Source organism: Talpa occidentalis, unplaced genomic scaffold (assembly GCF_014898055.3).
Source record: "Talpa occidentalis isolate TD23 unplaced genomic scaffold, MPIMG_talOcc4v2.1 talOcc4.2, whole genome shotgun sequence".
Lineage (NCBI taxonomy): Eukaryota > Metazoa > Chordata > Mammalia > Eulipotyphla > Talpidae > Talpa > Talpa occidentalis.
In genome coordinates, this window is record NW_023602073.1 from 11,201,400 (window position 1) to 11,225,337 (window position 23,938).

The 23,938-nt window shown below is 41.6% G+C and overlaps 1 long non-coding RNA gene across 2 annotated transcripts in view; it reads left to right on the forward strand.

Annotated features, from left to right (window-relative positions):
* The window catches only part of LOC119251684 (uncharacterized), a 352,458-nt gene that overhangs the window by 89,758 nt on the left and 238,762 nt on the right, over nt 1-23,938 (forward strand). For both annotated transcript variants that reach the window (XR_008552996.1, XR_005126568.2), the window contains exon 4: nt 23,341-23,413. This is a non-coding gene — a long non-coding RNA (uncharacterized LOC119251684). The remainder of the gene's footprint in view (nt 1-23,340; nt 23,414-23,938) is intronic.

Below are 23,938 nucleotides of genomic sequence, written 5' to 3' on the forward strand. Positions count from 1 at the left end.
CCAAAAGTGGGGACTAAATTGTCCACAGAGTGAAAGCTGGGGCAGAAAGCAGACCATCACCTTGTTGGCCCTTAGCTGAGAATGTGTGCTTTGGGCAACCTGAAATTTTCGTTGCTCTGAGCTTTTCCTCAAATGAGTGTGAAGGCCCTGTGGCAAAGTTTTGGGGTTTACACATAAACTCTAGCCAATTAGGCAAGTCGGTAAGTACAAAATCTGTGACTAATGAAAATCCACGGGGCTCATTTCAAGAATAAAAATTAATAATCAGGATAAATGTTAGATGCGCTGTGCAGAGAATTGAGGGAGGGTGATGTGAAGGGGTCAGGGTGGGTGTGGCTGGCTGGGGGTCAGATGAGGTGTTGCTGAAGAAACTTTCAGTAAGCTGAGATCTGGATTACAAGGAGTCTGCCATATAAAGGTCAGAGGGAAGGGCACTTGAGGTGGGGGGAACAGTCAAAGCCAAGGCGTTGAAACTTGAAGATGTCTGTGAGGAAGTCCAGTCCTGTGAGGAAGCATTCTGACTGTGTAGGAGTGGAAAAAGGCCTGGGGGCTGGGGGCCAAGTGGGCCTGCTCATGAGGACCTTGCAAGCTGAGCTGAGGAGTGAGGATTCAGTTCTACATGCTGTAGGACCTACTGAGGTGATTGCAAGGTCAGCATTATGAAGGTAAATTGGGCCACCAGGGAAGCTTTGAGAAACCACAGCCACGTCCTGATGGCAGGAGCTATCAGTGCTTCCCAGTTCTACCACTGCTCAGCTTTTTCCTCATGCTGAGTGTCTTTCCTTGCTTTCCCAGCAGATGCCAGACCAGGGAGGCCTGCTCTGGCCAGAATCCCATGGTGCTGACCCCTGCTCTGTCCTACATTTCCTTAGCACTCTTGCTTATTCTACTTGGGCTGCTTTAGTGGCTCTTGGTGTGTCTTTCTATCAACGTTACATCATTCTTAAATCTTCCCGGCAGTGCAGGGTTGATTTCGTGTCTTCATTCTCTCTTGGTGCCCTGAACACAGTGATAGCCCCTCTATGTGTTGAATGGCACCAAGCTTTTGTGTTCTGGTGATGTGGCCTTTTATTCCTCCTGTCAATGAGAATGATACATGAGCGGGTGAGGGGGCTAGAGGGTGGCAAAATAGGAAGAGGTCAGTGTTTTCTGGAATGAGTTATGTAAATACCTCAGGACTGAACCTCAGCTAAATGAGGAATAGTGGTAATAAGGGATGGACAAGTAAGGTCTGTGACAATTCTTCCTGTCTATGAATTTATGATGCTCAAATAGACGTTCATCTAGCTCCAACCCTTCAGGAACGTGGCAAAGTAAACATAAAAATAATCTACTACCTTTAGGCATGCTGGGATCTCAAACTACTTTTTAGAGCATTTGATGCCACGTGATCCTATAGTTAATTTCTCCTTGTTGTCTCCGTTCCTTTAATCCCCGTCGAGGTAAGCTTTTAGTAAATAGATTGCATTGAGCCTCTCATGTCTGTTAAGAAGCAGAGACAGATGATAGAACTCGTGAGTTTTAAAATTTCATAGCACACACTTTGTATGTTGTATTTGTCAAATGTCCTTCAGCATATTTGGTGAAGGTGGGCAAATTAAATTTGCTTTTTCCAATATCCTCTGAATTTTTAATGAGTTGCTATACATCTTGTCATTTTTTCTGCCCTTAGCTATTGTTTTCAGAGTAACTGTGTTCTGTAATTCTTTTTTTTTTCCCCACAAAAGTAATTTATTTCTTTTACTTTTAGGATAGCTTCCATTTGCCTGCATGCAAGCTCCAAATTTAGTACAACACAGGGTGGATAAAACACTTTTTTTTTTTTAAACTGAAAGGCTATGAAATCTGCTCTATCTAGTGTTATAACTGACATATTTATCTAAGAAGGAATATGTTACCACAAAAACATGGGTTTCTTTTCTTTGGAAAAGTTTTCAATTGCATCAGTGCTTTAAAAATCACCATTTTGGGGGCCTCCCTCATGGCACAAGGTGTTAAGATGCAGCCCATGAAGCTGTCTGCAGCCACTGCAGCATGAGTTCAATCCCCGGCCAGGGAAAACCCACATGGCGCAGCAGACCGCTCCTGTCTCGCCCGCTGCTCCCCTCAGCAGTGTACTTCAGTCAGTCTGCTTGTTCTGTTCTCCACTCTGTCTCTGGTGAATCCTCTCATCCTCCACACCTGTGTCTTGTACCCTAGTTCTTGTATGCATGAATAAATATTTAAAAAAAAAATCACCATTGTGTTACCCAAATGTGAGGATAAGTGATTTTTCAGAAAGAAAAAAGTGTGTTCCAAATAGATCCTAGTTGATTTATTTAATCATAAATTTATGGGCCTCCCCAGTGGCGCAGCGGTTGAGCGCTGGGTTGCGAAGCTGCCTGCAGCCTCTGCAGCACCGGTTCGATCCCCGGCTGCTCCCCGGCCACGGGAGGAGGGTCCCACATGGCGCGCAGACCTCTCCTGCCGCCCGCTGCTCCCCTCAGCAGTGTACCTCGGTCCTTCTGCCTGCTCTGCTCCCCGCTCTGGCTCTGGTGAATTCTCTCACCCTCCCGCGCTTCTGACTGTACCCAGTGCATGTATAAATGAAACAAACAAACAAACAAATAAATAAATAAATAAAAAGCATGCCTCTATTAAAAAAAAAAAATAAATTTATATTGTGTATTTTTTTATTAAAAAATACAAGCTGACTGTTTTTACTAAATGCTATGAAAATACAATTATAAGCTACTGTGTCAATTAGGAATTAGAGGTTCTTAGATCCATGGATTATTCCATAGCTCTATGAACACACTAAGCCTGCATGCTAAAATTCATTTTAAGCATAATTAAGGACAGAACTGGGGCTTTTAACCACTTCCCTGCCATCAGCTGTGACTGAGTTTTCCTGGGTCCACTAACAGACTAATTTTAGCCAAAGGATTTTTTTTTAAGGGAACTCTTAAATTGTAGGTACTAAAAAATGTTTTACTTTAGTCAGAATTTCCCCATTTATACAGATAGTACAATCTGGTTCTGGAAAATACCTTGATTGGTTTTTAGCTTGATTTTAAACTCAAGAAGAAAAAGTCCAGTCTCTGCTAAAGCCAGGATGAACAATTTGATGATCTGAGTCTTTGTAAATGACCCCACACTTTCAAGAAGATTAAGAACACAGCAGTTGTGTGATGGGTAGGGCTTAGGATCAAGGACTACACAGGAAATTGTGTCTCTCTTCTTTCCCAGCTGTCTGCCACATTGCCACCCATTGAATACAAAGGTTTATGTTAAGAAAACGTGCATAATTCAGTGCCAGATTCAGCTCCAGTGACTGGAATTATAACTCAGAATATACAGCTACTAATTGCAACTTCCTGGCTGCTTAAGAGGAACAAATCAACATATTATATTTATGTGCATGAAGGAGGAGCCATTGAGAGCTGCCATTATTAATCATGTGATAATTTTATGAAAATATTGCCTCTTTGACAAGCAAAAACGTATGTACTTTTGTTACCCTCTTGGTAGACATGCACGCTTAGAATCTTGGGCTTTTTCTAGAACTTTGAGGGCCAGTGTCTGGGTGATTCATAATCTGATTTTACAGCACATGTGTGCAAAAATAGTCACTTCTGTCTGGCCTTTAGGATATATTTTAAACCAGATGATCTAAGGGAGCCCATTTAAAAAGGAGGGTGCATGGAACTAAATTAAAACTCATTTTTATAACATGCTCACTCACATGTATGATAGGAATTTTACATGTCATCATCCACATCTCTCAATATGCACTCATTTGTGTCACATATTTCTGTTATTCTGTATCTCCCAGAATTTATTGATTTGCCTCCTAAGATTTAATTAAGATTTCCTCTACCCTTCTTCCATAGATTGTGAAAAGTTCAGTCCTGTTCCCCTCACTACCCCGTCAAGATTTCTTTCAATTTCTAGGGATCTTCAATTCATCTCTTGTCCTGAGCTTTTTTTTCCAACGGAACTGTCAATCTCATTAGTCTCTCCCTCTGCAGAGCTGTCCCCTTCTCTCTGCACAAACTCAAACACGAGCCAGCCTTAGGCTCTTTCCATGATTTCGCAGAAAAAAAAAAATCACACAATGCATTATGAGTCTAGAGGTTGTAGTGAACAGTGGGTGATAGTAAGGGAGTTTATACTAAATAATTTAGAACTTCATAGTAAGCATCCATGTTCTTCAGTGTCTAACAGGCCATCCTTTCTTCAGACTCCAGGATTTTGTGAATTTCTGATCTATTTCTCTTCCCTCATCTCTCTCTCTCCTTTGTTCTCAAATTTCCATAATATTTGTGCACAGAAAGGCTTAGCTACCCTGTAATAATTATGCATAGAGTGTGACTTAGCTACCCTGTCTCCTTTGTCTGCTGTCTCTCTTTGCCCACAGGTAGCTCATAAGGATATTTTCTAAATAAAGACAGTTCCCTCCCAAGAGAGACTCTGGAATCAGCTACTAAAATAATACTATTTTTTCCCCGACAACAAACACACTTGTCATAGAGAATATTCCCCAGTTCAAAGGCCATTAACTGTCTTCTGGTTTCTGCTATGTAGCATGCCTGTGTAATTTGGTTTCATATTACAGCTGACTTTGATGACTCTGCCAATGAGGGGAAGGCACTGATACTCAGTATCCCACTGGCCATATAGGAGAGCCTTCTGATTGCTTCTCATAATTTTCCAATTATGTCCCACACATGATACTTGTAAGGAACACAGGCAGGAGTAAATGGAGACAGTACATGTGGCCAGAGGTGAGTAGCCCAGGGGCCCCTGTTATTCCCAGGACTCTGGCACTTCAGGTCTGTCCACCCAACCCAAGACCAAGGGCATCAGTATTGAAAAAAAGCTGGAAGCATCTCTCGTCACCCATTGGGAAGCTCTGGAATTCCATAACCTCACTCAAGCCAGCAAAGGCCAGAGCAGCTTCTCATGCCTTTGAGCCATAAATTCCTATTTGAGACTTGTGATACTTTAAAGATACTGGTACATGAATACATATTTTGTATATGTTTGTACGTTTATATATGTGCATATATAAATATATATATTAATATGTGTGTGTATATATATATATATATAAATACTGTGTTATTTTTAATTATGGAAGTCTAAAAATACAAAACCGAAATGCCTCGCCTACAACATTAGTATTACTAGATTATATTTGTCACATGAGAAGACATATCGCTAAGTATGCTGTATTAAGATACAACATATCCTATCTTTTGTGTTTATTGTTATTTTAACATTCTAGTCCTTGCTTCTTTTAAATAGCTGGATTATTCAAGGGGGCTTTGGAACATCTGTGGGAAATTCACCTTAACACATGGGTGGTTAATTCCTAAGCTCATTTTCGAAAGGCCTGGTGTGTGATCATTCATTTTTTTTCACTCACTCATTCATTCAGGAAGCGTTGGCTGAGTGCCTGGTGTGTAGTAAGGAAAGAAAGCAGAAGAGGATGTCATAGGTGCTTCTTCCAGGGACTATAGATCCTTGTGTCAAATGGTGAGACAGTTCTTGGATATTTGAAGCATTAATGAATGGCTAGAGGAGTTTGTAGTTAAGTGCCAAATAATAGGTAACAGCAATCAGTGAATCAGGAGTTCCTCAAGAAGGGTGATCAGGATGAGGGAACATTAGTTGGGAGTAAGGTATAATTTAAGCTGGTCCTTGAAAGAGGAGGATTCAGAATAACTAGAAGTGAGGCAGCACCAAAACTGTGAATTCTGTGAGCGTGGAATTTAGTAACAGAAAGGACTTGTTTTCAAATAAAATACCTCCCAGAAGACAGGTAAACATTAGCACTAAGAGTTTTTCAAAGTAAAATGTTATTTATTTCAATGAATGAGAGGAAGAATTGAAGAAGAAATGATCAGTGATCTTGGTATCATTTCAATGTAAACTGATCCAGCATAATTTATTCACTAACTATTGGCAAAGGATCATGTGTTAGCTGTTCAGATGGGTGGTTATTGTTCAGATAATGAAGAATAAGTGTCTCAAAATTGTTGCCTACCAAGAGAGCAAAAATTGGGATGATATGCATTTTTAAGACTCTGTAAATATTTTATTTGTTCACAGCCAACACCTTTATTAAGGGAAACACTTTTGCTGTTTTGGTGACAATTTGTCTTGTTAGACAAGCTCCAAGTCCTGACTGATGACTAGAGAAATGAAAGTTGTCCAGTTCCCTTTTCACCCAGACTCCGGAACTTGCTTCGAGGTTATTTATTTCCTTTTTTTCCTGAGGATTGCATTAGGGCCTATGATAGAAATGACCAAAAAACCAGATTTTTAAAGTTCCTTTGGGCTGGGGAACTAGGACTATTTTTTTTTTCCCCAGATTTATTTATTTATGCATAAAAGAACTGGGGTGCACGCCACAGGTACAGAAGGGTGGGGTGAGAGGACTCACCAGAGACAGAGTGGGGAGCAGAACAGGCAGACTGACTGAAATACACTGCTGAGGGGAGCAGCGGGCGAGGCAGTTGAGGTCTGCTGCACCATGTGGGTAGTTCCCTGGCAGGCCTAGGATCAAACTCGTGCTGCAGTGGCTGGTGATAGTTTCATAGCACTGTCTTCAACCCCTGCACCACCAGGGAGTCCCCGGGAACCAGAACTATTTGAAATCCCTAGAAAGACCATGTGTAAATTCTTGTTGGTTCTTTCTTGAACATGCTGCTCTCAAAAAATTCTTCACATGAGTTTTGAAAGTCAGTTTGTATGTGAAATTTGCCCAAGAATTAAGTGTAGAGGCACCAGAAAAAGGGAAGTTCCCAAACCCTAGTTATTCCACAGTTATCATATTCATACATAGAATAAATCGAAACTAGAGAAGATGATTCTTGTTAATTGTACAAAAGTAGAGTCCTTGCCTGCTAAGCAGGTTAGATTTGTTTGTGAAGGCTTCTAATCCAGTTTGCAGTCAAACTTTTTTTCTCCACTACTGACACAATCCAAAACCTTAAATAGCTGACACAAGAATGACTTATTCAATTTATCAAACAGCTAATTAAAACCTTAATATTCATTCATTCATCCATCCATCCACCCACTAAATTTTTTATGGCTACTTCCCAGGTATGGTGCCCAGGCTGTGTCTTTTCTGGTGCCACTTGCTTTCCCACACAACATTCATCTCTACATATTATGATAATCTTTCCAAGCCAAAACATCTAATCTTTCCTCCTTCCTGTGAATGGCAGTATAGTATTTGATGGAACAGAATGGATTTATGGTAATCTATTCAAGAGCTTTCTATAAAAAAAATTGCAATAAAACGTATCAGTTATAATTAAATTAGAGTTAGAGAAGGCCTTTAATATTTGATTTATTTACAGAATTCCACTGGCCCTAAGGGGTCTTGTGTGTGTGTGAATTAGATATACCATGTAACATTTTTCAAATAGAAAACCTCAAGATAAAATCACCCCTTAAAGGACAAAGCACATTCTATCTCTATACGTTCACAAATAGCAAGTAGACAAAGCATTGTATGGCTGCACTGGTCTCCCTCTGCGTGAGGTGGCCTCCATTCTCTTAGGGGAGCAATTCTTGTTTGTTCCCTAATACTTTGCATTCCCAGAGGGACCACTTCCATCCCTAACCTCTCAGAGCCAGGAGCAGCCTGCATACTGGGTGTTGTACAGGTGTTGGGGATGCTGGGCACCTTCTGTATCATATTTTGCTGTTTTATTATAAATAGATCTAGAACCAACCTTCTATATGGTTTGGTATGAGACTTGGTATTTTTGATTCTTGCCTTCTTCCATCACTCTTAACACCTTGCAGTTTTGGTCGGCCTGCATCTAATGATACTGATTTATTTATTTTTAAAATTTTTACCTACGTAGATCAAAAAAATGTCAAATCCATCCATCCAAATCTGTATAAATATCATTATGTAAAAAGTAATTTGAAGCTTGTTTTTCATGCAATAAAGAACAGTGTGTCATCCATTTTTGGCGCCAAAGTTGAAATGAATAAGTGTTTTTAACAAAATGGATTTATTGGGAAATTGGGTGTAAGGAAGCATTGCCAAGAGGGAAATGTGGGGTAGATTATTTATTTAGGAGTTTACAAAGATAGTCACTTTCATAATCTGAGAAATAAAACCTTCCAGAGATATACGGAATTAATCCCACCTTTTGAATTACTTTGTGAGAGAGGGTTTTTTTTTTTTTTTTTTTTTTTTGTTTAAAACTCAGGTGAAGTTTGATACTTTTGTCTGCGGTCCACTTGGCTACCTTTTGTTTGACATCATCCCACAACACTCAGCAACCTTATACTGCATGAGTCCCAATCCTTCAAAAAAAGTTAAAATGGGTCAGTGAAAAGATAAAAGTTTAATTTCTTTTAAATAGAGGAACTTGAGAAAACTGTAAAGTGCTTACCCGAACTGAGATATTTCCAGGGATTTGTAGCTAAGTAATTTAGAATAGATTGGTTTATTTCTCATCGTAAAATGATATCCCCACCAAGACATACTTGTGAAATAGGAAGTCTCTAGAAAATAATGAAAAATTATAAAGCATGCCCATACACAATAGTCAGCAAAAAAGACTGGGGAAAGACAAGAAAACAGAGCTGATCTTAAGTCATAGTAGAATGTGGGGAAAATTTGAGAATTATGTACACTCAAAAAAATGCTGTATGAAGAATTCATTCTAAGGCAGCCTGATTGAAAGCGTTTCTCTTAAAATTAACTTATAGCACTTACACCAACCTGTGCACTGTCTTAAAAGAACTTCTGCCTCACAATTTTGGTTCAGCTCACACAATGTCCTTTCATCCTTCTGGTGAGATTCCTTTGCAGGGATGGTTACTGCTGATTACAGAATCAGTTAATTTGAAAGAGAGACAGCATAAGTACTGTGAGTCGTGAAATGTTTTTATTCCTTTTTTTTAGATTCTTATTTCTCTTGATCATGGTCCTGTGGGAGATTTAAACAGACCTCTCCTATCTAGCCTGCTGCTCCCCTCAGCAGTGTATTCAGTAGATCTGCCTGTTCTGCTCCCCACTCTGTCTCTGGTGGATCCTCTCACCACCCTCTCTCCTCCCCCCGTCTTTGGTCTACACCCCAGTTCTTCTATGCATATTTAAATGAATAAATCTTTAAAAAAATGAAAAGCACTAGAACAGAATTAAAATGAACAGATTCCTCAGTCATGGTCAAACTTAGGGATTGGTGGCACTTTAGAATAATATTGGCTTCTAATATACATAGATTTATATGGAAATGTCAGTTTTAGAGCTAGAACCACAATTGGGTTTGACTTTCCCCCCAAAGATCTACCTTGAAAATTAACTCAGGCCTGCTCTGCCCTTATCATCACTTTTTTCCTGATTGGGTTTGATTCACAAAAGTAAGGAGAGGAAGCTTGGGCTGTCTGGTAGTACAGCTCTTTTTACCTGCCATGTAAAACAATTTCCTCCTTTTCTTCCAACTGCCTTGCAGAGAGAAGGTGAAGATGAATTCAAGGACAGCACTAAGTCCTTTGCCTACCCTTGGCCACAAGATTTTTTTTCCATGAAATGATAGGTTCATATGAACTGCTCAACTTTCAGACTTTAATGGAGAAGCCAGTCTTTCCTCCTCAGAGGTGTTATCAGTCAATTAAGTTTGCATTATGCATCCTGTCTTAATATTTCCCCTCTCTGAGTTTTTCCCCAACAACCCCAGAGATCAGGTTCTCTGCATGTGTCAAACTTCCTCTTCGCTCCTCATATTTCATTCTTCCAGGATCTGTAAAGTGTCCAAGTTCTCATAATTCACTTAAAAATGGATCGAGTCCAAAGGGACCAGGACTGACTTCTCATTAATTTATCAGACTTTCAAATTTACAGGCTTGCAGCAAAGAGGCAGGAGAGGAAGAGCAGAGAATGGGGCCTCATTTCCAGGAAAGGAAGGCCTGCCTCTGCTTCTGTGGCTGGATTGTTACCTGTTTAAAAATAATCATTATACATTTTATTGAAATAACATTGCTTTATAATGTTATAGGTGTGCATCACTAAAAATCGAGATGGGTGTAACTCCACTCAACTCAGCACTAAAAAATAGTCCATTTCTGTCCTTCATCACACAATCAATCGTTCCCTTGAAGCTGCCTGCCTCCAAGGTGGATTCTGAACTGAGTAGTAGAGATAAACTTGAATCAGGAGTGAGACCAGAGTTTGGCTGTGACCCTGTGACTTAGCTTTGTGGTCAAGGGAGAATATGTAAATTTACTGACTTCCCAGGCATTTCAGCTTGAGAGGATTAGGGGGGAATTCAAGAATCCTGACTTTTCTGTGAGGCTGAATTATAAGGAGAGCCAGTTTTAACTAGCACAGCTTGAGTTTCATATTTGAAGTAAAGCTTAAATCAAAATATTCTCCACTCTTACCATGGCCTGATGGGAAATTTACTAAATGTTAAAGATGATTATGAAAGCAAATATAGCTTTAAATGAAACTGTGTGACATCATTTAATAGTGTTTATAATTTGAGCAATGAGTGTCTGGGCCCAACAACCCAGAAAGGAGAAACAGTTCCACTGCCTCCCTCCAAATCTGGGCTTGTTTCTTAGCGTTTATTTGGGCTAAGTTTTCCAGCATGAAGGTCTGTGTCATTGTTTAGATTCTGCCTGAATAAACAGGGAGAATGATAAACTTCCTTTTCAGGTGAGTTTATATCTTTAGAACCAGACTCTAACTTCTAAGCTATGGCTTTCCTGTCCAGAGGGCGTCTCATCAATTCTGCAAATGCTGTTATTAGGGGAAGGCCCTACTGTGTGTCCAGACCTGGAACTTTGTACTTGTAGACGTGATGATGATCAGAGAAACTGATCTCTGGAAAATCCTAAAATAAACGTAGCCAAATGTCATGATGTCAAATGTCAATTTCTGCTCAAGCAGATATCATACATGTTAGATGATCAGGAAGAAGAAAAATGAATGTTGGTTTTAGTTGTTGGGAGGTTTGATGCAATAAATTGGATTTGAGGTGATCGGTGCAAAACATGTTCAATTTTGGGTGTCAGATACCAAACGAGTAATCAATAAAATGAGCAGAGAGCATCCTGTTGGGTCCCAGGAATGCTTCTAGGTGAGATAGACATCCATCCCCAAAACCCAAGCTGGGGCTGAGATTCTCTCAGCTGATCAGCTGGCTGCAAATCTTTGTTTAATTCCCCAATAAGACATACAGAGACTTTCATATTCTCTGCACGCATGATGTGAATAATGGGTGGCACCAAATGAGAGAGATTTTGGGATAGGAAAGGTCTAGAAACATAGTCCCACGAGGGAGAGTTAAGGGGACCTCACAGATGAGCTTGGTGCCGAGATATTCATGACAAGGGTAACATGGGTTTTCAAGCATCGCAATGGTCATTGTGTTCCACAGCGAGTTAATTTGTTATAGATGAATCAAGGGTGAAAAATGGGTACTGTTGGTGGCCTCCCTTGTGGTGCAAGGGGTTAAGCACAGCACTGTGAAGTTATCCGCAGCCTCTGCAGCATAAGTTTGATCCCCAGCCAGCCAGGGAGCTAGTGAGAATGGCACATATTTACAAAAACTAGCAATAACAAATGTTGGCGAGGATGTGGAGAAAAAGGAACTCTCCTGCACTGCTGGTGGGAGTGCAAACTGGTCTAACCACTATGGAGAGCTGTGTGGAGATTCCTCAACCTGCTAAAGATGCAGCTTCCATATGATCCAGCAATTCCACTCCTAGGTATTTACCCATAGGACACAGAAACATTAATTCCGAAGGGCACCTGTTTATTGCAGCACTATTTATAATAGGTAAGCTATGGAAACAATCCAAATGCCCAAAAACAGATGACTGGATCAAGAAGATGTGGTACATATACACCATGGAATATTACTCAGCAATCACAAAAAATAAACTCATGCCATTTGCAGCAACATGGATGAGCTGGAAGGGATCATGCTCAGTGAAATAAGCCAGAAAGAAAAAGAGAAACACTGGATGGTCTCACTAATAGCAGGAATTTAGAAAAGCCAAATAAGGAACCAGGAAAAAGACTAATTATAATAAAGAAAAAAATCAAAATCAACAAGCAACCAGAGATACACTACGGGGTGGGGGGTGGGGAGGCGGAGGAGAAGAGGGATTAGGGTCAAGATAAGGGGATGGGAATTGTATGGGGACTATAACCAAAATGAAAATGCATACATTGTGCAAAAATGAAAAATGATGTAAGAATTATATAAAATTAAAAAATAAATAAATGAAATGCCTCATAGAGTATTGCCATTCAGAACAGTGAATTCCCCACTTCAAATAGAGTTAAAGAATAGCTGGATGTCTGTAATGCTGGCTGTGTGGGTAGGACTGGTGGGGTTGGACTACGTGGACTCCAGGTATCTTTCCAACTCTGATTTCTCAATCGGTGGGAATATACTTAGGAAACCAAGGGTAATAGAAATCATGGTGGCATTTGAGACAACAGTCAGCCCAGCCTGAACCAATGTGTCATGGGAAAAATGATGAGAACTGGACATAGCCCTGTGTTAAGTGTGTGTTGAGGAGTAATAAAAGCATCAGGTCAATGATAGTGAACTTTATTTATATATATTTTAAAGATTTATTTATTCATACAAGAATTGGGGTACAGACCAGAGACATGGGAGGGTGAGAGGATTCACCAGAGACAGAGCGGGGGGCAGAACAGGCAAGCGGACCGAAAGCACTGCTGAGGGAAGCAGCGGGCCAGACGGGAGAGGTCTGCTGCGCCATGTAGGTAGCTCCCTGACCAGCTGGGAATCGAACCTGTGCTGCAGAGGCTGCAGACAGCTTCACAGCACCGTGCTCAACTCTCTGCGCCACCAGGGAGGCCCAGTGATAGAGAACTTTAAACATTCTTATGGGCAATGGGGAAACAACTTGCTTTTGGTCTTGGGGTGGAAGGACATGGGTGATTAAAACCCCTTCTTGTGAGGAAACTTGCTTTCTGTCCCATGCCAGAGCGATGTAAGTCAGATGGGGAGGTATTGCACATGTATACACCACACAGGGAGGAAAAGTAGGGTGGGGGAAGAGAGAGAAAAGTACTGAGTAAGAGACTGTTTCCCGGCAGGGAGACTGCTTAGGAATTTTCTCCATTTATCCTACACCTTAGCTGCCTTGATGACAGTAACGGAAACAGAGAAAAAAGAGACAAATTAATATTTATTGGGAGGACTAATATGAATTTCCTTGAAAATGGCTGTGCAACAGCATTCTACAAATTATTAATTGAAAGTTATGTGTTGAATTTTTTTTTGAGCAGCCGACCACAATCAAGTATTTATATTTGGTCCACCGTTTTCTGACTGATGATCTGAGACAAGTTATTAACATTCCTTCTACTCTGATTCCCCAGTAGTATCATCCAAGCCAGAGAGAGTGTTTAGAAAACACTGAATCGAGGATAAAAGGTGTCTTGTTAGGATATCATATTATCATTCTTTCTTTCGGAGTTATTGTTCTTTGTTACAGCCATGGTGCCATGTTATAGTTCCTGCCTCGGGTATTTTGTCTTCCATCTGGATCTTGAAAGTTCTTTAAAAGATGGGCAAATCTTTCAATATCCTTAATTTTGACTCATCAGGAGAATGTGAAAAACATGTACTATTGCAGACTATCACTTCTGTTTCCACCCCAATATAGTAATCTATGTTATAGTGAAAATACTTCAGCCTCATCTATTTACAAGAAGCTATAATGATTTAGTGTGTTGCTTTCCTGGGGTACTGCTGCTTTTTTTTTTCTTTCCAGTGGAATTCTCTGAACAGGGCTTTCCTGAAAAGAATACATTAAGACTGTCAGAATGATTCTTTTCAGGAGACTAAGCTTTGAGATGCCCTTTGTGGGGTGGGGGGGGGAAATGCATTATTCTGAAAGTCTTTCTGATCTGCAGGAAAACTGCAAATATCAAATGTTCTTCTACCATTTGAACTTCCCTACAAAAAAATCCCAGAAATTTTAATTTTCTGGATGAAAATAATTTAGACCTTATGCTATTTTCCAACATTAGAAAAGAAAGAGAAGGAAGAGAAATGAACTTCTAGCATATGCATTTACTGACAGGGAGATTCCCTCTTGCCCTTGAAAAGCAGAAATCATTTTCCATTTAATATTTTTTGCACCTAAACATTTCCCTGGTTGAGGTGATGTGTCCAGTATAATTATCCCAGGATATCATTACTTAATGTGTTTCCCTAAGACATGCTTCAGAGATTTATTAGAGTGTACTTGGCTGTGTCCTGAGAAGACAGTGGTATTTCAGGATTGTAAAACAACTCCAGTGCATTGGAAAGACAAGAAAAGAGGGCATGTCCGCAAAAGAGTTGGTTTCATGGTTTACAAATCCATTTTGTTCATGCTCCAGCAGATAGTTCTTGAGTGGGAGGGGACTCACTTCGATTTACAAGGGCTGATAAAATGTGTTGTTCTTTGTACTCACAGACACCGACCTGCTGTTGATAGGACATACTCACAGTGTTTTTCTGGTGGTAAAATATATAAGACTAAACAATAATCTCTTTGGGAAGCTCCTCAAAGACAGGACTGAATTTGTTAACTTCCTTTTCTACAATGTCTTGCATGCAGGGCCCCACATCGACAGGTCCTCAAAAATGTCTTTGTTGTTGATGATGATTGAAACTGGGAGTTGAATGAGGAGAAAAGGGGTCTGTTTACCAGGAATGGGAGACAAATGGGCAGATCAAGGACATATTTTGGAAGATGCTATGCTATTCTTTAAGAAAAAGGGAAAATGAAAAAAAAAAAAAAGAAAGAAAAAGGGAAAATGGCTCAAATGATTTTCCAGGAGTGGCCTGGCCACTGTGAGGAACTTGTTCCTGGTTTGGAGGTATCTGAAACATTCACTGAAATTTGAGGGTCATTTGTGGTGGAATCTTTCTAGATGTTGCTTCTTCTTCCTACCATTTAATCTTCAATCTCTGCACCTTTTTCTTTTCTCTTTCCTCCTTTCCTTCCTTCTTCTACTACTTACTCAGTGCCTGCTTCAAATATGGAAATGGTTTCAGATATGGAAATGAAAGGTGTAAGGTCTTTACAGTTCTTTTCAAATGTACAGGCTTGTAGCAGAGAGGTGGGAGAGAGAAGATAGTGGGGCATCATTTCAGGAAAGAAAGGGCCTACTTCTACTTTTGTGGCTGGATTGTTACCTGTTAAAAAACTGTTATTATACATTTTATTGAAGTAACATTGTTCTATAACATTATATTTAGGTATACGCCACTGAAAATCAACATGCATTTAACTCCACTCATTTTAAAACTATATTTTGAGACCATTTGAGGGAAGATGGAAGTGCTTCAAATAGTATTTTCATAGGTGCAAAAGTTGAGACTTATTTATGTAGAGAAGGGGAAACCTTTATTTCCTGAATGCATTCCCTTACACATACATGGAAAAGTTTATCAAGAGACCAGCCTGTCCATAGGATGAATATACACTTAAGAAGTAATGCTTTTTATTATTATTGCTCTTTAGAATATATTCACTTAAAGCAATTTGTTAAGGAAATTTCTCTTTGTTGGGGAAAAAGTGGAGAGTAGAAATCTATATCCTGTTGTTATATTGCTGACTTATTCTTGAAGTAGCAAGAAAAAAAGGTATTTCCTCATAAAGCATATTGCGACTGAACTGAAATTTTACTCTGGACAATGTGCTTGAGAATAATGCAGGTAATTTAGAATTGAAACACTTGTTTGTTGCTAAGTTCACTCAGTTCTAGTATTTGCAGAGAAGATGGTTTATAATAGAAGGAAGAAAAGATATACAAAGTCTATACTTTTCAAAAAGATTTTGCATGCAAAAATTGCTGTAATTTTCAGTATATTTGTTTAAAAATATTCTTTTTCATTATTTGTTTCATAGAACTGTGTTTGGTGGGAATTTTTCCTCTGTAAAATGACCAACAAGCACGTGTTCTTGTAAAGTGAAGTCCTCCAACCTGATGTTTTGGCTCTGCCTCCTGCGTAGTCTTTCTTAGGGTGACAGGTGGAAAATGTCACCTCCTCTGTTGCTTCACTGTCTTAGGGAGAGGACACCTTGCAGTTCTAGGCTGTTCCTTCCCAGGAATGGGTTGTGCCTTTTGCATCTAAAGGTATCCAGCAACCCCAGTCAGTGGTGTCCTTCCTCACTGGTTTTGCTTTAAGGTTAAACGACTGAACATTCCCACCGTCCACCTGTAGTCCCAGCATAATTACTGAAAGCACTCCTTTGCTCTTGGTGTAATCTTGAGTTTCCTTAGGTGTTAGCACAAAGGCAGGTTCAGTTTGGGTTTTACTTTAAACCCAATAATGGGGCCTCCTTGGTGGCGTAGGGGTTAAGACTCAGTACTATCACTGTTAAAAACTGAGTTCGATCCCTGGCCAGGGATCTGATCCACATATGGCACAGCAGACCACTCCTATCTCTCTTGCTGCTCCCCTCAGCTGTGTATTTTAGTCAGTCTGCCTGTTCTGTTCCCAACTCTGTCTCTGGTGAATCCTGTCACCCCCTGCATCTCTGGCCTGCACCCAGTTCTTCTATGCAAAAATAAATAAATCTCCAAGATTCAATTCCTCATCCATCCACCCAAATCCACAATGAACCTGCTCATCTGGCTCCTGCCTGCCTCTACAACGGGGATAGATGTTGCCAGAAGAGCTAGATTAGATGGAGTGGCTCGAGACAACTTCTGATGAAGTAACACTTGAAGCATCACCCCAGTCATGTCTGATGGACAGACTTGTAGAACAGGGCCTCCTGGGGTGTCCTGGCCTCACCAGGGAGGGAGGGGGGTGAGCACCATGCTATTGCCATTTGTGTTCTTTTCAGCAGCTGTGCATTTGCTTTCCAGAATATAGCTCCAGTCACAATTATCTTCTACCATAAATTCTTCATTTTCTTCTTCTTCTTTTTTTCCTTTTTTTTTTTTTAATGAATGGCTTTTCTTATTCTTTTTTTTTTTTTTAAAGATTTATTTATTTATACAAGAACTTGGGTACAGGACAGAGGCAGCCAAGGGTGAGAGGATTCACCAGAGACAGAGTTGGGAACAGAACAGGCAGACTGACTGAAAACACTGCTGAGGGGAGCAGCGGGCGAGGCAGGAGAGGTCTGCCATGCCATGTGGGTATCTCCCCGGCCCACCGGGAATCAAACCCGTGCTGCAGAGACTGCAGACAGCTTCACAGCACTGTACTCAACCTGCTGCGCCACCGGGGAGGTCCCCACTGTAAATTCTCCACACACATCACATTTCCATTCAGTTGAAAAATTCTGGGAGATGCGGAGAGAGGTAGGCCTTGCTGAGCATGGTGCAGCAACTCTACAGAATGTTCCAGGGGTGACTTCCTGTCAGTGGCTCCGCAGAAAAGCATTTTGGGAAATTCACCCAATGCCACGGCTCTTCGATCGGAGCTTCCTGCCTTCTGAGTTTTGGGACATTTCCTGAACCTAAGAGAGTGAAGGGAAGTGAGCTCCTCTTTCCAGAACCTTCAAACTTAAGTGTTTGCCAAGTGCTTTGCAATCTGCCTTTCCACAATTCTCTCATTATCTCTGTGATGAGGTTTATCATGCCGGTACTGCACTTTACTGAATAAATTTAGGGACAGATGGGGGTGACAGAATGGAGGAGAAGAGCAAGAAATGACATTGAGCTGTGAGCTCTTTGCAGGGATGGCCCGTCTGTGGGCTTCCTGTGGGGACTAGCACGTGACTGGCACATGGTGTTGTCTTTCAGTAAAAGCTGTGGCATGAATTAACTACACAAGGGAAGGTGAACTGCTGTTCCTCTGAAAATTTTGAATGCAAATGTATTTGAAATTAATGAAGGCTTTCTGCTCTTGATGAAGATTACCGGTGAATGTTTTTTGATCTGGTTGTATTGTATGAAGAAATTTTTTAAAATGGCATGTAAAAATTTTTAATAGACGCAGAAAGTGTGAGTGGTGAAATAGCCATTACATGGTGTGTGAGTTCACCATGCCCTGGGGTTTGAGCTGCTGACAGCATCCTGGGTGCTGTAGCTAATTTTCGGTGGGTCTGTCCCTGTGTCCGTTTGTCCATCTGTCCATCCGTCTGTCCTTGTCACATAGGAAGAGGTTCTTTTTCTGACTCAGAGTGTTTTTGTGTAGCTCATGTGAACTTGTTCCTTTTATCTATAGAATAATGGGTTTTGTCGTGATTCTTTAAACAGTTTTGTTAATGCTGGAATCCTGAGCTTCTTAGTTTGATTATGTGCAAGACATTGGAAAGAATACAAGAATGAATTAAACCTGGGTCCTTCCTCCAAAAAGCAAATAGTGCTGACAGAGAGAGAGAAAAAGAATGCAATTGTTAGTGAGTGGCCAGGAACCAAACACAGCTGTAGTTAAATGGGGAGATGGATTTAGAGAAGCGGGGGGGGGGGGGGGAGAAGATTACTTCTGGTCGCAGGTGTTCCGGAAGGCTGGCGGGGAGGAGCCGTGCAAGGTAGCATTTATGTTTGGGTGGAGGGAAGTCATACTTAGTACATTGATGAGCAAGTTGATTGACCTGCTCATCTCACTTGAACTTCACAAAAGTGACAGAAAATTTACTATTCCCTTTTAGCAGATGAAGACACTGAGACAAGGAATGAGATTAAATGACTCACCCCAAACCACCAGGCTGTTTAGTGGCCGAGATGTGATCAGGAGGAGACCTATTAGCAGGGATTCATCCTCCGTCTTAAAGGTTGAGGCAGTAGAAAGACAAGGGCATGGGCCATTTGAGATGAGCAAGGACTGTGTGGGCTGGCACGGCAAGGTGGAAGTGCCTTGCCCATGATGGGAATAGTGGGGGCATTAGGGGTCCTACAGCTCCCTGTGCCCCAATGACAGTCCTGGAATCATCCTGGGAGATGCTTGGAGTTGGGTGGAAGATGCCCCTACGGGATCTGGGCTTTTGTTTTGCTAGGTTCACTGTAGATTCTAGAGAATTGAAAGGGAATTTATTCTTTTTTAAAGATTTATATATTTATTTATACAAGAACCGGGGTTCAGGCCAGATGCACAGGAGGGTGAGAGGATTCCCCAGAGACAGAGTGGGGAGCAGAGCAGACAGACTGATGAAATACACTGCTGAGGGGAGCAGTGGGCGAGACAGGAGAGGTCTGCCGTGCCATGTGGGACCCTAGCCCAATGGCCAGGATCGAACTGGTGCTGCAGAGGCTCCGGACAGCTTCACGGCATGGTGCTCAACTGTCTGCCCCACCAGGGGAGGCCCTGAAAGAGAATTTTGGAGCCCTGGGCATCATGTTCACAGGTTTTAATGGTGAGCAAGGGAAACAAGGCAGCAGGGAGACAGCAACTTGAGTCCCTTTCTGAATCTCTACACGTATGATCTGCTCTTTTCTCTGGACTTTCTCTGGCCTTCTCTGGTGGTGTCTTCCTCTTGTCACCGGGCACCTGTCTATGAGTAACGCCGATCTTATACCCTGACCTCTAGGCGCAGATGTGCATACTTGCACATGCGCACACACCCATGCTCAGCTGTACATAGTCAGGCATGAGTGCCCCACACCCATGCACCCCCTGTGTTACCAAGATCAAGGCCACAGGTGATAGCCACCGAGGCCCATGGCATAAAAGCCCGATCACCTTCATTTACCCTGCAGTTTTATTTGGCCAAATGTGGATCATGTGCAGGGACATGACTCCAGCAGTGCGTCTCAGGATGTTTATGAGTGTGAGGCCTTCCTGTGATGTGGAAGGACTTTCATGCCACTAAGCTCTTCCGTGTGGGGCTACGGAAACTCCTTCCCCAAATGTCTCCAGGAACCTAATCCTTTGAGCATCTTCATCCAGGATTTTTGTACAAAGAATCACCAGGCCCTGGCTCTACCCGCCTGCCTTTGTGAACATTAACACTTTAAAAATCCCCGCTCAATTCTTGGGATTTTGAGAAGAAAACTCCTTAATCTCTCTCCCTCTACCCCCCTGCTGCTCTCATGATTTTAACCTATTTTCTGCTATTCCAAAACTTCTGTTCAATAAATGAATAATTAGGTCTCCTTTTGGCTTTGCTAGTGAAAAGTAGACCATAATATTTAGATTAAAACAGTGTCAGAACTACACTGGAAAAATACATCCCGGTTACATGATGAATTCTTCCTCTTCCTTTTTATTCTTGGTTCCCTGGGGTGGCCCAGTGGAGAAGCATACTATTTGATTCTCCTTGGGTGGTCAGACAGGACTTGTAAAGACTCTTGTTTGTTTTGTGTTGAGACTTCAAAGGCACACAGGCTTCCCTACATAAAGATGTACTAAGAAATAGGGATTTTTTTTGAAGTTGCTATGTATAAAGGGAAATTCAGAGTAACCATCTTCCTTTAGAACTACAAGTTAATGTGATTAGAGGGTCCCTTTTCAGCAGGAAGCTTTGTTGCTCCTATCTGTGGTCATTACCGCCAGCCTTGTGGGAAAATGGTGCTTACAGAAACCATCTCCACCTATGCTTTTTGTTTGCTAGCCCATCCTACAAAGATATACTTTAATTTTTAATCTACCTTTGTGTGTGCTTATTTAAATTTTGGAAGAACTAAAAATCCGAGTGTGTGTGTGTTTGTGTGTGTGTGCGTGTGCGTGCGTGCGTGCGCATGTCTGAGATAATGCCATAATCCCATTGCTTGGGAGATGTGTGTTCTCAAAACATATTTCAGTCCACATAGTATTCAAATTCCAATTAATAAGCCCCATCCCTCCTGTGGTGTGAGAGAAAATTTGCATTGAGGCGAAGGCTGGTACGTGTAGAATTTTTTTTAAAGATTTATTTATTTATGCATATAAGAACTGGGGTACAGGCCAGAGTTGCGGGGGGTGAGCTGATTCACCAGAGACAGAGTGGGGAGCAGAACAGGCAGACTGACTCAAATGTACTGCTGAAGGAGCAGTGGGCAAGACAGGAGAGGTCTGCTGTGCCATGTGGGTCACCTCCCTGGCTGGGGATCGAACTTGTGCTGCAGTGACTGCAGATAGTTTCATAGTGCTGAAACTTAACCCATTGTGCCACCAGGGAGGCCCATGTGGGATAATTTTTAATGCTGAATTTCAGACCTCCCTCCAGGTCAGGGGGAACTGGGAGAAGCTGGTGTCATGTGCACCATTGGTATTATCTGTGCTACATGGTATGTCAGCCATTTTATTTACCCATGCTTATTTTCTCCATTTCGGAAAATTAATTGTCCTTAATGGGGGAGGTTGATAGTGCTGAATTATTTGAAGCCTGGAGGGAGCGGAGCAGCTGTGTCTTCGCTCAGACCAGTGGTCTATCTAATAGGTTGTCTTGCCACCTGATTCACTGGACGGATGTGCTTAGCCAATTATGTGACTCCCTAGGTGGAGAGAAATAACCTTGAGTCTCGAGAGCCAGACGTTGCTTTATGCCATGTGTCACCCACTGAAGCCCCTTCACCACCTTGGCCTAGTGGGAATGTAGTACATTTCTAATTCCTAGAAAATTATTTCTCTGTAATAACAACAAAGAAGCCACTGTGTGAACTAGTTGGGTCTTTCATGACTGGTCAGGAACTTTGCTTTGGAACCAGGTGCTTAGAAAATAAGTAGTTTGGGCGGGTACTTTTAAATATTGTAAGTTAGAACAAAACCACTAAACTGCTTGCTTGTTTTATCAGCTACAACTGGCTATCATACATTTTTTTAAGATGAATATTATGCAAAGTAAAATACAAATTCAAAAAACATTAGAAATGTTAAATTTGTTGGGCATTCTACATCATAGCTATTTTGTAATCAAATACATTTTCACAAAATATCAGATTAATAAAGATTTATTTATTTATTTATGCATATAAGAACTGGGGTATAGGCTTGGGGTGCAGGGGCTTCATATTGCTGAGGCTTAACCCCTTGCGCCACCAGGGAGGCCCCAATATCAGATTTTTTAAAAAAGATAAGTCTGGACACAGAAAACAAACCTAACTTTTGATAGGATCTTGCATGTCTTTTGAGAGTTGGGGGGCAGGCCAGAGGTGCAAAGCCCTGGGTGAGAGGATTCACCAGAGACAGAGTGGGGAACAGAACTGTGGATTGACTGAAATATAGATACGTTTGCAATACCATCTGCTGTACCTTGTGGTTGGGGGATGGAATTCCTGCTGTGGTAGCTGCCTATGGAGTCATAGCACTGAGACTTAACCCCTTGAGCCCCAAGGACGCCCTTGGATGTCGTTTTTAAGGCCTGGAGTCAGAGTTCTCGGTGTCTTTGCTCTGACTATACCACAACAGATGGCACTTGGTGACTCATCTGTGGTGGAAGGGGAAGAACTTCTCCCCTGGACTCAGCCAGCTCCTGGTTTTGACCCATGTTTCTGCTACTGCTAGTTCCCTGGTGGTCAAGTTACGGCACACTCTCAGCTACAGTCTCTTTGTCTGGAGCCTTCTGTGGCTCTTGGGACTGGCATTGCACAGTTGTTTCAGAGGTTAAATGGAATAAGCTATAGGAAACATCTAGGGTCTAGCATATATGTCGCTATCTCCATTACCCCCCTTCTGATGACATCCCAGGGCTCGTAGTTTTGCAAGTGTAGTGCTGCACTGTTAGCTTTGGCAGTCACTATGGAGAACAGTTAAAACGCTTCATTTTCCAGATAATGAAGTCTAGGCCCAGAAAAGGAGAGTAACTTGCTTGCAGTGTCTTAGAATAGCAGTAGAGGAGATGGTGCTAAAACCAAGTTTCACTGGATGCTCCAGCTTTTTTCAGAGAGGAGGATTTAACTTAGGGAGTGAATTCCTGGCATGGCTACGGAGCTGTCAAGCCCAAGGTTAGTCTAAGGGGCCCAATTTAATAAACAACTTCCCAGCTTTTCCTGTAGGAAACAAATTTTCTTTTCTTTTTTCTTTTTTTTAAAAACAATTTATTTATATATGTGTACAAGAGCTGGGGTATAGGCCAGAGGTGCGGGGGGATGAGAGGATTCACCAGAGACAGAGTGGGGAGCAGAACAGGTGGATTGACTGAAATACACTGCTGAGGGGAGCAGCGGGCGAGTCAGGGGAGGTTTACTGTGCCATGTGGGTTGCTCCCTGGCAGGCTGGGGATCAAACTCGTGCTGCAGTGGCTGCAGGTTACTTCATAGGTTGCATCTTAACCCCTTGAGCCACCAGGGAGGCCCCAGGAACCAAATTTTCTGCATGGTAAACAGAAACGTGTACTGAAACTTCAATGTGTCCTGCTTAATTTTTTTTTGCTTCCCCACACCGGCTCCCTGACCGCCCCCAGGCCAAGTACTCTTGACAACTTTTGACTCCATTTCTCTCTCTTTCCTTGTATTCTCAGGTGACTACAGGAGCCTTCACACCCAGCATATTCAGATTAGCGACTTTCTGGATGGGGAAGTTTCCAGATAAAGGTTTGTTCTGATTCTCCTTATGGCTACAGCCCATTGCCTACTTTTTTCTGAGTTGCCCCCAAAATCCCAGTGGCTGCCACTCCCTATATTTTTCTCCTTTTTGCTTTTATTTTGGTTTCTTGTCTATGCTATTCTTCATCATATTTTTGTTTATATTTTAATGTATCTATACATGCATGTTAGATTTTCACATAACAATACATGCGTTCTTGTAACAATATTACATCATGGAACGATATATGTAGGGAATGTTGTAGTGATATTTATACCATGAACTGATGTGTGCCTGGGAATGGTAAATCCTACCTCCTGGACACAGGTTGCCTATGGGGAGGGAAGCTGGGTGCATGGCATATGTCGAGTGCGTCTGTCATGCATATTTTTCTTTTTTTTTAAAGATTTATTTTATTTATGCATACAAGAGGCAGGGTGTAGGGCAGAGGTGCGGGGGTGTAGGGAGGGTGCGAGGACTCACCAGCGACAAAGTGGTGAGCATAACAGGCAGATTGACTGAAATACACTGCT